Genomic DNA, 14686 nt, shown 5'->3' with positions numbered 1-14686 from the left:
TATTTAACATTTTTATTACTGACTGGTGCACAAAAAGTGGGATGCGCTAATAAAATTTGTGCATGACACAAAACTGGGAGGTATTGCCAATACAGAGGAGGACCAGAATATCATACAAGAAGATCTGGATGACCTTGTAAATGAAATACTAGAAATGAGATGAAATTTATTAGTGCAAAGTGCAAGGTCATGCCTTTAGGGAATAACAACAAGAATTTTTGTTATAAGCTGGGGACTTATCAGTTGCAAGCGACAGAGGAGAAGAAAGATCTGGGTGTATTGGTTGATCACAGGATGACTGAGTCATATGATGCGGCCATGAAAAAGACTAATGCAGTCCTAGGATGCATGAGGCAAGGTATTTCCAGTAGAGAAAGGGAAGTGTTAGTACCTTTATACAAGGCACTGGTGAGATCTCATCTGGAATAATGTGTGCAGTTCTGGTCTCCCATGTTTAAGAAAGATGAATTCAAACTGGAACAGGTGCAGAGAAGGGCTACTGGGATGATGTGAGGAATGGAAAACCAACCTTATGATAGGAGACTCAAAGAATTTGGCTTGTTTGGCCTAATCAGAAGAAGGCTGAGGGAAGATATGATTGCTCTTTATAAATACATCAGAGGGATAAATACCAGGGAGTGAGAGGACTTATTTAAGTTAAGTGCCACTGTAGAAACAAGAACAAATGAATATAAACTGGCCATCAACAGGTTTAGGCTCGGAATTAGGCAAAGGTTTCTAACCATCAGAGGAGTGAAGTTCTGGAGCAGCCCTCTAAGGGGAGCAATGGGAGGCAAAAAACCTAACTGGCTTCAAGACCTGAGCTTGATAGGTTTACAGAGAGGATGGTATGACAGGGCTGCCTATAATGGCATGTGGCCCATCAGTGACTGCCAGTAGCAAAAATCCCCCAATGGCTGGAGACATGACATAAGAGGGGGAGGGTTCTGAGTTACTATAGAGAATTCTTTCCCAGGTGTCTGGCTGGTGGGTGTTGCCCACATGCTAAGGGTCTAACTGATCAGCATATTTGGGATCAGGAAGGAATTTTCCCCTGGGTCAAATTGGCAGAGACCTTGAGGATAGGATGACCAGATCACCCAAGTCAAATATCGGGACACGGGCAGGGGTGGGGGGGAGTGGTGTGACGCGGGGGGCGGGGCCAAAAACAAACAAACAAACAAAAAAAACACCCTTCCTCCACAAGCACTGGAGGGAGGCCCGGGAGACGCAGGGAAAGCGCGGGGCCAGGGTGAGTGAGAGTTCGGCCTGGCCCCGAGCAGGCAGGACTCAGTTGGGTGGTAGGGAGAGTAGGGAGGCTGCCCGCGGGGCCAGACGGTGGCTGTTCTTCCCCCCTGGGCAGTGGGACTCGGGAGCAGCCGCTGCTGCAGCTCCCACTGCCACAGGGGGGGAGGGAGGAGGAAGCGGCCGATGGCCAAGCTCGGCGGCTGCGGCTCTGGCGCCCGGTTCCGAACCCCCCAAGCCCGGGCCTGCTGCAAGGACCCAGCAGCGCGCACGCTGCGTCCAGCCCCTGGCCAGTCACGTCTGGGCTGCTGCCCAGCTGTGCTATCCCTGGGTGGCCCCGAAGTGGGGGCAGCAGGCCCCAGGCCCCCCGTCCCGCTTGGGTCCCGCAGGGGAACAGGCTCAGGGGGTTCGGGCCCGGGCGCCAGAGCCGCAGCCGCCGAGCTTGGCAATCGGCCGCTTCCTCCCCCCCGCGGCAGTGGGAGCTGCAGCAGCGGCTGCTCCCGAGTCCCGCTGCCCAGGGGGGGAGAACAGCCGCCGCCTGGCCCTGCGGGCCGCCCCCCTACTCTCCCTACCACCCAACTGAGTCCTGCCTGCTCGGGGCCAGGCCGGACTCTTACTCACCCCGGCCCCGCGCTTCCCCTACGTCTCCCGGGCCTCCCTCCAGCGCTTGTGGAGGGAGGAGGAATGGTGAGCCTGGGGAAGAGGCGGGGATTCAGGGAGGGAGCCAATGGGGGGAGGAAGGGGCGGAGTTGGGGCAGGAGGGGGGGCGCAAGCACTTCCTGGCTCCAGGCTCCGGAGCATTTCCTTGTTTGTCCCGTGTCCCGACTGCACATCAGTCTACTTGAGGATTTTTTGCCTCTCTCTTCAGCATAGGGCATGGGTCACTTGCAGGTTTAAACTAGTGTAAATGGTGGAGTGTCTGTAACTTGAAGTCTTTAAGCCATGATTTGAGAACTTCAGTAACTCAGCCAGAGGTAAGGGGTCTTTTACAGGAATGGGTAGATGAAATTCTGTAGCCTGCAATGTGCAGGAGGTCAGACTAGATGATCACGATGGTCCCGTCTGACCTTGAAGTCTAAGACTAGGGGGCTATGAGCAGTGACTTCTTTATGAAGCTGTCTAATGGCCAGTGACCAAATTGCACATCCATCTTGTGTCCAAAGGTAAACTGAATGAATCATTCCATTCCAAAGATCACAGCCTGAAGGTTCTTTTCTATCAGAGCATATCCCCTTTCTGTGCCTGTCAGGGCTCTACTAGCAAATGCTGTGGTTGCTGGCCTTGCATCAGTGTTGCACCTAGGCCTCCTTCTGAGGCATCACACTGTAGCTCTTGCTGCTCTGCAAGGGTGTAGTACTTCAGGACTGGTGCCCCACATATGATTTTCTTTACTTTTTCAAATGGCTGTTCTTGGGTCTCTGACTGTTCCCCCATGGTATCATTAGGGATTAACTGCCTCAAGGGCTCACAGGCATCAGACAGGTGAGTGCAGAATGTGGAATGACAGTTGTCTATCCCAAGAAATCGCTGGACTCTGTTCACATCCTTTGCTCTGGGCATTTCCTTCATGGCTCTTGGTTTCTCAGGGTCTGGCTGGAGTCCCTCAGGAGTTCAACAGATGTCCAGTGTAGAGTATTGTGGTTCTCTGCAGCTTCAGCATGTCTGCATTCAGCATATTGTTCTGCTCCCGGTACCTGTTCAGTAGTTGTCACAATTTGGAATCATGGTCCTGCATGGCCTCTTTCTTGCCACCTCCTCTTACAATAATAATATCATCAGCTACAATCTTGATGCCGGGGAGTCCCTCTACAGCTTGATTCAGTTTACTCTGGAACTCCCCTGTGGATGGGCTGATGCCGATAGGCATTTGTACACAGTGGTTCCTGCCAAAAGGTGTGGCAAATGTTATCAGGTGGCTTGATTACTTGGCTAGTTCAATATGCCAAGAGCTCATTCTTGACATCACAAACAATGCACACTTTTGCCCTGGAAGAAATTGGGTAGTGCATCAATTGCTGGTAGTGACTTCTTTTCACTGCTCTAGCAAGTGGTTTGGGGTCAGTGCAGATCCTTAGTTTACCAGAAGGTTTTCTCATCACTACTGGGCTGCTGATCCACTCTGTACTACTAATGACTCCTCTTATTTGCAGACTTGCCAGCTCGTTCTTCAGTGGCTCCATATCTACTCTAGCGACACCGTCAGAGGACCCAACCACACCAGCCGCAACATCAGAGGCTCATTCACTTGCACATCTACTAATGTGATATATGCCAATATATGCCAGCAATGCCCCTCTGCCATATACATTGGCCAAACCGGATAGTCTCTACGTAAAAGAATAAATGAACACAAATCAGACATCAGGAATGGTAACATACAAAAGCCAGTAGGAGAACACTTCAATCTCCCTGGACACTCAATAACAGATTTAAAAGCAGCCATACTTCAACAACAACAACTTCAAAAACAGACTTCAAAGAGAAACTGCTGAGCTACAATTCATTTGCGAACTTACAGGGCCAGCTCCAGGCACCAGCGAAGGAAGCAGGTGCCTGGGGCGACCAATAGAAAGGGGCAGCACTCCGTCCGTTGTTGGGGTGGCATGTCTGGGTCAGCGGTGATGGTACTTCAGCGGCAGCTTAATCTGCCGGTTTCAGTCTTCGGCGGGTCCTTCACTCCCGGTCTTCCTCTTTGGTGGCACTTCAACAACAGCTCAATTGGGGAGGGATAGCTCAGTGGTTTCAGCATTGGCCTGCTAAAGCCAGGGTTGTGAATTTAATCCTTGAGAGGGACCATTTAGGGATCTAAGGCAAAAATCTGTCTGGGGATTGGTCCTCCCTTGAGCAGGGGGTTGGACTAGATGACCTCCTGAGGGTTCTCTCCAACCCTGAGATTTTATGATTCTTTTTTTTTTCCCCGCTGCTTGGGGTGGCAAAAAAGCTGGAGCCAGCCCTGCAAACTTAACACCATCAATTTGGGCTTGAATAGGGACTGAGAGTGGCTGGCTCACTACAAAAGCAATGTTTCCTGTCTTGGTATTGACACCTCCTCATCAATTATTGGGAGTGGACCACATCCCCCCTGACTGAATTGGCTTTGTCAGCACTGGTCTCCACTTGTAAGGTAACTCCCTTCTCTTCATGTGCCAATATATATTTATGCCTGTATCTGTAGTTTTCACTCCATGCATCTGAACAAGTGGGTTTTTTACCCACAAAAGCTTATGCCCAAATAAATCTATTAGTCTTTAAGGTGCTACTGGACTCTTTGTTGTTTTCGTGGATACAGACTAACATGACTACTCCTCTGATACATGAAAAATAAGGGATACTGCTTTATTTTTAAGGACATTTTGGGAAACACCATTTCCCTTAACATACCATGTATTTTTCTCTCAAGTGTACATTTCTACTCCCCTTCAGTATACAATTTAATTACCATAAGCTTCAATATAATGTTTAAAATGGTACTTACTAGTTTTAATAAATTTCAATACATCTTAAAATAAGGGACAGGTGGTCCCCCTGTGGGTCAAATTAATGCAATAAGGGACGGGTAGTCATCCTATCTCCACTGGAAGTCTCTATGTCCTCAATCACTACATATACTGCTGCTCTTTTCTTCCTAAGAGAGTTGTAGCATTGGAACATAAAATGGTTCTCTTTCCCAAACCCCTTGCATTGTTGCCTATAGGGTGGATGATCCCTCCCCCCAGCTTTTTGTGTTGCTTTCCACAGGTCATACGCTAGACCAAGATGCCTGCATTCTCGGTCACTCTGTCTCTGTTATGTTTCCTGGGTTCCTTTAGCTAGAGCCTGTGTACTTGTTCTGCACTAGTGGCTGTTATTATCTTGATCCTTTCCCTGGCCAGTTGAGTTGCCCTTGCTCTTTGGAGGAATTAGATCAATTTGATATATTCTCAATCTTAAAGATTTTAGTCAGGGATTTTACTTATTATTTTTTAAAATAAAGTTGTAAGGAAAAATACTGGTACCCCTGCAATAGAGAATTCCATATTCTTTACTAGGTATGTGAACATTTTATCTTAAATTGCAGATGAGCTAATAACTACCATATTCCTACTTTCTTTCTTGGTAGAATTGCACCCTCATTTCTTCATAGCTATACCTTCATAGCTTATAAAAGACCATGTTTCTAATGTGGTTTTCAACTCTATCTGCCTGACAATACTACCACTTAATTTCTTTCAACCTGGCCAGTTCACATGGCAACTTTAAGAAATGTGCATTTTTGAGGAAATCTATTGAGGCAAAGTCTGTGCATCCTTAAAGTCCTTTAACACAGCAGCTTCTGCTAAGGACATTAGAAATTCCCTCAGAGTATGTCTACACCGCACTGTAAACCTAGAGTTTGAACTTTGGCTCCAGCCTAACCCCCCTTCCATCTATACACGAAGTGTGTTAACCCAGAGCTTGGACCAGGGTTGAGGACCCCATGGGGGTGAAGAGTCTAAACCTGAGTTAAGCTGGGACCCAGGGTTCAAGCCCTACTGTGTTGCAGTGTAGATGCAGCCCCACTGAACTTGTGCTCTGGGAGTCTGCCAAAAGTATTCCACAATCCTGTTGACTTTCTTTGTTTTTTAGACAGTTGAGTTTGATGGTCACGCAGGTTTTCCCATATTGCACCATGACCAAAAGTCTAGAGTGGCCACACTTTGGGAGGGTGCTAACAAGTTTGGCACATGGGTGATTGGCCTTGGACCTGTATAATGCAGTGTAGATGGTGGAACCCCACGTTGGAAACAAGGGTTCAACAATTCTTAACCTGGGATTACAAATGAGTGTAGATGCTCAAGCCCTAGGTTAATGCAGGGTCTGCTAATGCAAGTTCTACTAACCCTAGGCTTACACTGTAGTATAGACGTAGCCTAAATGGCTTAGCAGATCAGCAGGAATTAGTACATTTGTCTAGATTTGCATGGGGAAGAATTGTTTCCCAAAACCTTTTTCAAACCTTGGGCAGAGGTTCAGACCTCCTTCGCACCATTATTGGATATTCAGAGCTCTTTCAGACTCTTGGCAAAGGTTCTGATCCTTTGTTCACTGCAAACTAGTCCTGTGCATTAGATTTCATTGATTTGAAGCATCCACGCCAAGTTGTTTTTGAGATATGATGTGACAAAAGGGCATTAGAAGATTTTTCAAACACATTTTTTTAGGTCCATGGGCCACATTCTGAGCTCAGATCCACTGGTGTAAATCTGGAATAACTATTGACTTAGTAGAGCTGTTTTGAATTTACACCACTATAAGTGATATTAGTTGAGTCCTCTGTCTCAGAAATGGTTTAACCAATTTGCCTACGAATTTCCACACAATTTATCCTCTAGCCAAAGACTATTTCTGTAACATCTCAAGCACAAAGGACCACAGAGGATTAAAACTGTGCTCAGAATTCAAGATGCAATCTTAAGTATGTCCGTCCATAATGGTTAGTGTAAAGAGCATGGAAAGTTAAAAGTTTGAACTAAGGATCTGGAAGGAAGTTCTATGCAGTGAATACACGATGGTATTTAGGATCATAAGGCAGCTAGTGTAATCACAAAAAGGACCTGTTGTTGCAAACTGAAAGTCAGAGCCTCCCTCTACAAAGACTGCTTTCAGTGTTTAAAGAGGCGGGGGGAAACCCTTTAAAGGGTTTTTGCAAGTTATATATATATATATATATAGTGTGTGTGTGTGTGGGTGTTCTGTCAGCAGCACAAACTTAAGTTGGGCTCTGCCAGTCAAACTGGGTTCTTTCCATTTCATGGATCATCAACAGTGATAGAGGCTCTGTAGGCCAGATTAGTCCCTTAGCTTCTCTTGTACAATGTCTTGAGATTATACATATTATACAATGTCTCTAGTGTTTTTTGGAGTATGTCCTCAGTTCCACCTGTTCAAACCCATTTATGGGTTTACACAAGTGGTACTGTCACAGGGTATAATCTTAACATGAGGTTTATCAGGTGTAGCTGAGGTCTTAAATTGTCTTACAGACAGGGCCAGCTCTGGCTTTTTGGCTGCCCCAAGCAAAAAACAAAAAAAACGGGGCGGCCAGAACGGCAAAGCAAAAAAATCAAAACAAAAACAACAACAACAAAAAACCTGCGGCACGGCCGGAGCGCGGGTGTAGAGGGACTGGCGGGAGGGGGGTGGGGTGGGGCAGGAGAGAGAGAGAAGGGGGCCAGGGCTACAGCAGGGGCGCTGCCACGGGGCCCCTCCCGCTGCCCTGCCGCCTGCCGTGAGGGCTCCGCTCGGGTCGGCGGGGAGGGAAGGAAGAGGACTGCCCTGCAGGGCGCTCTGGTTCTCTGCGCCACCGCCCCCTACAGGGTGGCTGGAGCAGAACAAGAACAAAACAAAACCAAAACAAAACAAAAAAAGCAGCCGTGCTGCCCTAGAATTGGGCCGAATGCCGCCTCAAACAATCTGCCGCCCCAAGCACCAGCTTGGTCAGCTGGTGCCTGGAGCCGGCCCTGCTTACAGAACCTCTATTATAGATGATCCATGGGATGGAAAGAATCCATCCTGTCAGAAACCAGAGTGAGTTTGTAGGATTGGCAGCTGGGGGGAAAAAACCCTAATTTTTCAAAATTGAAAACTGAGCAAATTTGATGTAGAAACCAGGGAAACATGATACCTTCTACACAAAGTCACTTTGCAAGGAAGAGCCACTCAACCCAGACACACCCGTTATCAGTATGATCATGTAAGGTACTGATCACTCTAGTCCTGCTCTGGCAAAGCACTTAAGCACGTGCTTTACTTTAACCATGTGAAAAGTGTAATTAAAGTCCAGGCCTCACATTTAACAAATTCTGGAGGGATTTTGCATGTGGTGAGCAAAATCTGGGATTGCAAAATAACTTGTCCCCAACTGATTTTATCTTCCAGGTATGTTAAGTGTTACTAACTATGATTGAATGCTATAAAAAGTGAATATCCAGCATGAACATCAGACAGGAACGAGGGAGGGGATGTTTGGGAAGTGTAGGGGGTGGGCATATTGGTGAAGGAGAGACGGGCTCCACAAGGGGAATGATGCCAGGCAGGTTCACCTGGGACTAATGAATTCAGTGAGAAACTGGGAGGCAGTTAATAGGCAGGGAAATACCTGGCATGATAACTGGAAGCTATGACCAGTGGGGTTGGGCTAGAGAATAGAGACTCCTGGGGAGAGAGGAACAGTTTCCAGAGTACAGAAAGCAAAAATTCCTACAGAGGAGGGTTTTCAGGGGGAAGCTGGTGGGCAGGGATCACCAGCAAAGAAAACCAAGGAAGAATGCTGCTGAATGGCAGAGTTTCTGATAAGAAAGGGCTATGAATACTAAGCTCAGAGAAACCTGGCACACATGAAAGACTTCAGTGGGCAACAACAGAAGCCCTAAATTAGAGGAATTACATGCAGTCCAGAAGAAGGGTTGTTGTAGTTCTGAGTCCAGGCGGACCTTAACCCAAGAGGAGAGAGCCTTCCCTGGCTAGTGACAAGAGGCCATTGCCTCCAGAAAAGGATTCCAGCTGATGAAGGCCTCACTGATAAAGGACCTTGGAATGAGGCTAAAAATGCTGAGGGAGAGGCCTATTTGTGTGATGTAGCTTAGTCCGTCCTTTGGGACTGAATAAACTAGATACCTGAAGGGGCGCTGTTCAATATACGAGCCTCAGTGGACTTATTAAAACCCTCATTCGGGGAAACTGAGTCAGAGATGCATTGGTGTTGTTGCTCTGAGCTGCCCGGGACACTCCAAGGATAAAGGCCCTGATTACAAGGGGCTCACAGCACGAAGTGGGTCTGCGTTACTCCTTTCCTAGCAAAGGTACATCATGGTTTATTATGGATGATGATATCAAACCAGACAGAACTCACCTTAACTCCCAGATAGCAAAATGATATTGCAGGACTGGAAGTTGTATACTTAATTGTAGATTGATAAAATGTGACCTGGTGAAAAATGAAAGATGGAAAAAATATAGAGTCCTGGTGGATGCTTATTTTACAGAACACTTTTTCAGAGTATGGCCCAGGGCTGGATTTACACCTTACGTGCCCCTAGGCACAGCATCTTCAGCACCCCCCTGCCTACAGCTGACCTTCGTGTTGCACAGTTTTAGAGAGGGAAGGTGCCCCTAAAATGCTGGCGCCCCCTAGGCATGTGCCTACTGTGCCTAATTGAAAATCCGGCCCTGGTAGGACCACCTTTTAAAATGCCACAGCAGTTGCCCAATGGTTGCACATTAGAAGGTAATGCATGCCTCACAGGGCTGGCCTTACCATAAGGCAAACTGAGGAGGCCGCCTCAGGTGCCAGACTGTGGGGGGATGCCACTAGGACCCAGAGTGTAGAGAATTGTGTCTGCTGCTGGTGCAAATGTATTTTCTCTGCTCTGGATGCACAGAGATGGTGGAGTGCTGTGCTGGAGGAAGGAGGGCACAAGAGACATAACAGGCAGGCAGGAGAAAAGGTGAGAGGGAATAACAGAAAACAGCAGGAGCTGCAAGGAGAGAGAGGAGGAGGAGCCTCTTATGCAGGGCCGGCGCAACCCATTAGGTGACCTAGGCGGTCACCTAGGGCACTAGAATTTGGGGGGTGGCAACCGCGGCATCTGGATCTTCAGCCGCCCCGGTCGTCGGCGGTATTTCGGGGGTGGGACCTTCCGCCACCTCTGTCAGGAGCGGCATTTCGGGGCGGGACCTTCCGCCGCCTGGGGCGGCAGAAAAGCTGGCGGCGCTCCTGCTCTTATGTACCTCTCTAGCACCCCCAGGATCCTGGACTGATTAACACCAGCTTTTCAGAGAGCTTCCTGTTTCCTGCTGCTTCCCTGAACCCACTTGAGGAGAACAGACAGTCAACTGAAACAGTAGGAGCCAGTTAGGCCCTTAGGATGCCGATTTCTTCCCTCACTCCGGCCCTGCTACCAGCCTGCTTATTTGTCCCCTTCAATTGAGTGTTGAGAGCCACTATAGCTGGCACAGAACAGCAGTCATGAGTGAAAGAAGAAAACGCCCCTCTGGGGCAGCATTCAGAAAAAAGCAAGCAAGCAAGGGAAGCTTTTCTATCTAAGCAGGAAGGAGCTCTCCTGAGATACATAGACACAAATGTTCACGGTGAGCCTTCCAGCCCCAGTGAGGATATGAGTGGTGAGGAGATGCCTGATCTTCCAGTTAGTCAGAGTGCGGGTGACCTGGCAGCTACTACATCATCCATATCTCCATCTCAAATGGATGTAACCATGCACATTCCTGAAGAAAAGTGTAGATCAGAGAAGAGTGTGGTAGAGGTGCAAGAAACAGCTGCTGCTGAGTTTAGTTCCTTAATTCTAGATGGTCCAGGACTGTGGACCCACTTGAGCAGTAACCTGAGGGACTTCCTTGTACTGCATGGGCCACAGCAAGTGAAAAACTTCATGTTCCTCAAAGACAATGAAAATAGAAGTTTCCATCCCACACATTACTGGTGTGAAATCCCCAATGGTGACAAAGTGGAGAGGCCACAGCTTATGTACTCAAAAACCCAGAATGCTGCATACTGTTTTTGTTGCAAACTCTTCCAGTCTAATGTTCCAGCCACATTGGGTGCTACAGGAACAAAGGACTGGAAAAATCTAGCTAGAAATCTGGTATGCCGTGAGAAGGCAGCAAATCACCAGAGAACATTCCATAGGTGGAAAGAGCTTGAGATGAGACTAAGGTTAAAGGCCACCACAGGTGATCAGCATCAAGAGAAGATTATATCAGAGTCTCTTTACTGGCAAAATGTTCTGAAAAGGCTCATTGCCATTGTGAGAATGCTTGTTACCCAAAACCTAGCACTGCGTGGCACTTCAGATCAGCTGTATGTGCCAAACAATGGAAACTTCCTTAAAATTGTGGAGCTGATGGCTGAGTTTGATGCTGTACTGCAGGAGCATCTAAGAAGAGTCACCACCCAAAAAATGTGCACACAGCACTACCTTGGAAAAACAATTCAAAATGTTTTTCCAAGATCATACAGTTACTGGCAACAAAAGTCAAACAGAAGATTGTGGCAGATCTGAAGTCAGCAAGATATTACTCTGTTATTCTGGACTGCACACCTGACATCCACCATACGGTGTGCAGTCCAGAATAACAGAGTAATGGTGCGTTTTGTAACAACAACAGAACCTAGTGAAAATGTCCCTGCAATGGTGACGGTCAGAGAGCATTTTCTAGAATTTGACATTGATGATACTACAGGAAATGGTATGACAAATGTGCTTCTTAAAAAGCTGGAAGATACAGGAATTGCAATAGCTGACATGAGAGGTCAGGGCTACAATAATGGTGCCAACATGAGAGGAAAGAACAGAGGAGTGCAGACACAAATCCGAGAGTTAAACCCTCGAGCTTTTTTCATCCCAGGCAGTTCTCATTCATTGAACTTGGTGGTCAATGATGCAGCATCAGCTTCTAGCGAGGCTGCTGATTTTTTTTAATGTAATTCAAAGCATCTATGTATTTTTCTCTGCATCAACTCATCAATGGCAAATTTTGAAGCAACATCTGGGAACATCCTCTCTGACACTGAAACCACTGAGTACCACAAGATGGGAAAGTCGAGTGAAGGCGATAAAGCCTATCAAACACCAGATTGGGAAGATAGATGATGCCATAGTTGTCATTATGGAGGATAATGCTATGACAGGAACTGTTCGTGAGAGAACAGTGGCAGAGGGAAATGGAATCACCAAAAACATACATAACTTCACATTTTTGTGTGGCTTAGTGTTGTGGCATGACATACTGTTTGAAATAGATGTTGTAAGCAAGAGATTCCAAGGTGTGGACCTTGATATATCTGGAGCAATGGAACAACTGGACAAAGCAAAGTCATACCTACAGTCTTACCGGTCAGATAAGGGATTTCAAAACGTTCTGAAGAGTGCACAGAAGTTGACAAAGGAATTTCACACTGAAGCTATTTTCCCACCCATTCAAGAATACAAGAGTCACTGAAAAAGAAGACATTTTGATTACGAGGCACGGGATAATCCCATAAGAGACCCTAAACAACAATTCAAACTCACTATACCTGAAAAAGACCTACACCAGCAATGCAGGGCGCTAGAGACAGTATTGACACATGGTGACATGCGTGATATTAATGCGAGTGATTTAGGTGATGAACTGAAAGCCCTTTCAAGATACATTTCAGCAGGATCAACTCCAAAGGCTGTTCTGGCATATATGTGCACAAAGAAGATGACCACCCTATTTCCAAATGCTCTGCGCATACTTCTAACACTTCCTGTAAGAGTTGCCAGTGGAGAACGCAGCTTCTCCAAGCTGAAGTTAATAAAAAGACATCTACACTCCACAATGACACAGGAGAGGCTGGTCGGCCTTGTAACCATCTCAGAGCATGAGCTGGCCCAGACTGTGGACTTTCAGGAAGCAGTTCAAATCTTTGCAACCAAGAAGGCACGGAAAGCACCACTTTGATTATTCAAACAGATAAAAATGCCAGTGTTTACTATGCAGACAAGAAAAGTTACATTTGCTGTTCAGGCGTATGAAAGTTAAGTGTTAAAATTTTTGAACAAGGCATTTTAAGTTGTTAGTTCTCCTTTTATTGGGGTAGGTAGCAGAGCAGTACCATCAGAGGAGTAGAACAGGAAGAAGGCAGAATTGAGACTTTTCAAAGTTTTGGCCCAACAAAGGCGCATGGGGGTGTCATTTGAGCTCCCCGCCTCAGGTGCCAAAATGTTGTGGGCTGGCCCTGATGCCTCAGAAATGCAGAAGTCCATCGGTTCCTTTCTAATCCAACTTCAGAACTACATTTGCTTCATACAATCTTTCTTATCCTCCCTGTGCCCTAAAAGTCTTTAGTCGGCATCTACATTATTAAAAAAAAAAAAAAAACACCTTACTACAAGGGCAGATCCTCCAAGTGTCTGAGAAAAGTAGGGCGACCTCTAGCTTATTCTACAAGACAATCTTCCAATGGACAACATTTTTCATTTAAGTTGTGCAGAAAGTTCCAAGGGATAGTTATTTAAACATATTTAGGTACATAAAGATGCATATAGTTGTCTAGTGGGATTTTTGAAAGTGCCTAGGTGCTTTTGAAAATCACTCTAGGCACCTGTCTGATCTTTGGGCACCTAAATACAGTACAGTACTCTTAAAAATATGTCCCCAAATCCCTAACCTCATGGCCTAGTAGGACAGATTTTGTTTCTTGTGACTCAACAATCAGAATTTTCTCCTTGTTCCTAAGATGCAAGAGTAGGGGGATAATGGTAAATTTCTGAATTTGCTGCCTTAGGTTACATATATGATTTCTTCTGTGCATTTTCCCTGCCTTTTCTATAACATAAGGAGTATCTAATATTAGCAACCTGACTTCGCTGCAACACCGGATCTCTTCTCATCATTTACAGTGATAAGTAGCTTGGGTATCATGTTATGGGACCTCCTTGTCTTCCGGGGCACAATCCTACTGTACGGTAGTTTATATTCCTTAATAAGACTGCCAGTTGCCCCATCCTGCTACTCCTGATAATGCACTTTTTCTAATGTGTTGTTGAATCAGCTATGCTATAAGCATTTGAGTTATCAGCAAGAAGCAATGATTAAGGTATTCAAAATTATGAAGGAAGGATATTATGAAAATTGATCAGTGTCTCCTTTTGTTTTTACAACTGTCTCATAATATAAGAACAAAGGACAACTCAATGGGTACTGTTATTGTTTATGTTGCAATACTACCTAGAGATCATCATCAAGACTAGGGCTCTGTTATGCTAAGCAGTAACAAACACATGGTTAGTCCTGCTCTACACTACAAACTTATATCGGTATAACTACGTCACTCAGAAGTGTGGAAAATCCACACCCCTGAACAATGGAGTTATACCAACCTAACCCCCAGTGTAAACAGCACTATGTCAACATTAGGGCTTCTCCTGTCACCAAAGCTACCACCTTTTGGGGAGGAGGAATACTTACACGAGAGCGTAGGCAGCATCTTCACTAAGCACTACAGTGGCACAGCTGCACCAGTGCTGGAAGTGTGGACAAGCCCTAAGTAAAGCTGGCTGGGAATTTTTCGACGGAACATTTTTTTTGCTGAAAAATGCTGATTTGTTGAAACTGATGAGTCATTGAAACTGCTGGGGGGAAAAAAGCTAAACTGTCAAAATGGGCTGTTTTCGTTTGCAATGACTTTGTTTTAAAATATAACCTAATTTATACTAAAAAGGTCAAAATTGAACCAAAACATTTTGAAATTATTGAAACAAAATGTTTTGATTGATCTGACTGTTTGCAAAACATTTTGACTTTTTGGCCTGATTTGGGATGGGAAAAATCTTAAAAATTCTCACAGGACAGGAAAACCTTTTCCCACTCAGCCCTAATAGTAAAAGACAGTCTCTGCCCCTAACAATCTAATCTGTCGAGATAAAGAAAGCACCAT

Source organism: Malaclemys terrapin, chromosome 1 (assembly GCF_027887155.1).
Source record: "Malaclemys terrapin pileata isolate rMalTer1 chromosome 1, rMalTer1.hap1, whole genome shotgun sequence".
Classification (NCBI taxonomy): Eukaryota; Metazoa; Chordata; order Testudines; family Emydidae; genus Malaclemys; species Malaclemys terrapin.
The sequence above is the reverse complement of the archived record's forward strand: the minus strand, read 5'-3'. Positions refer to the sequence as shown.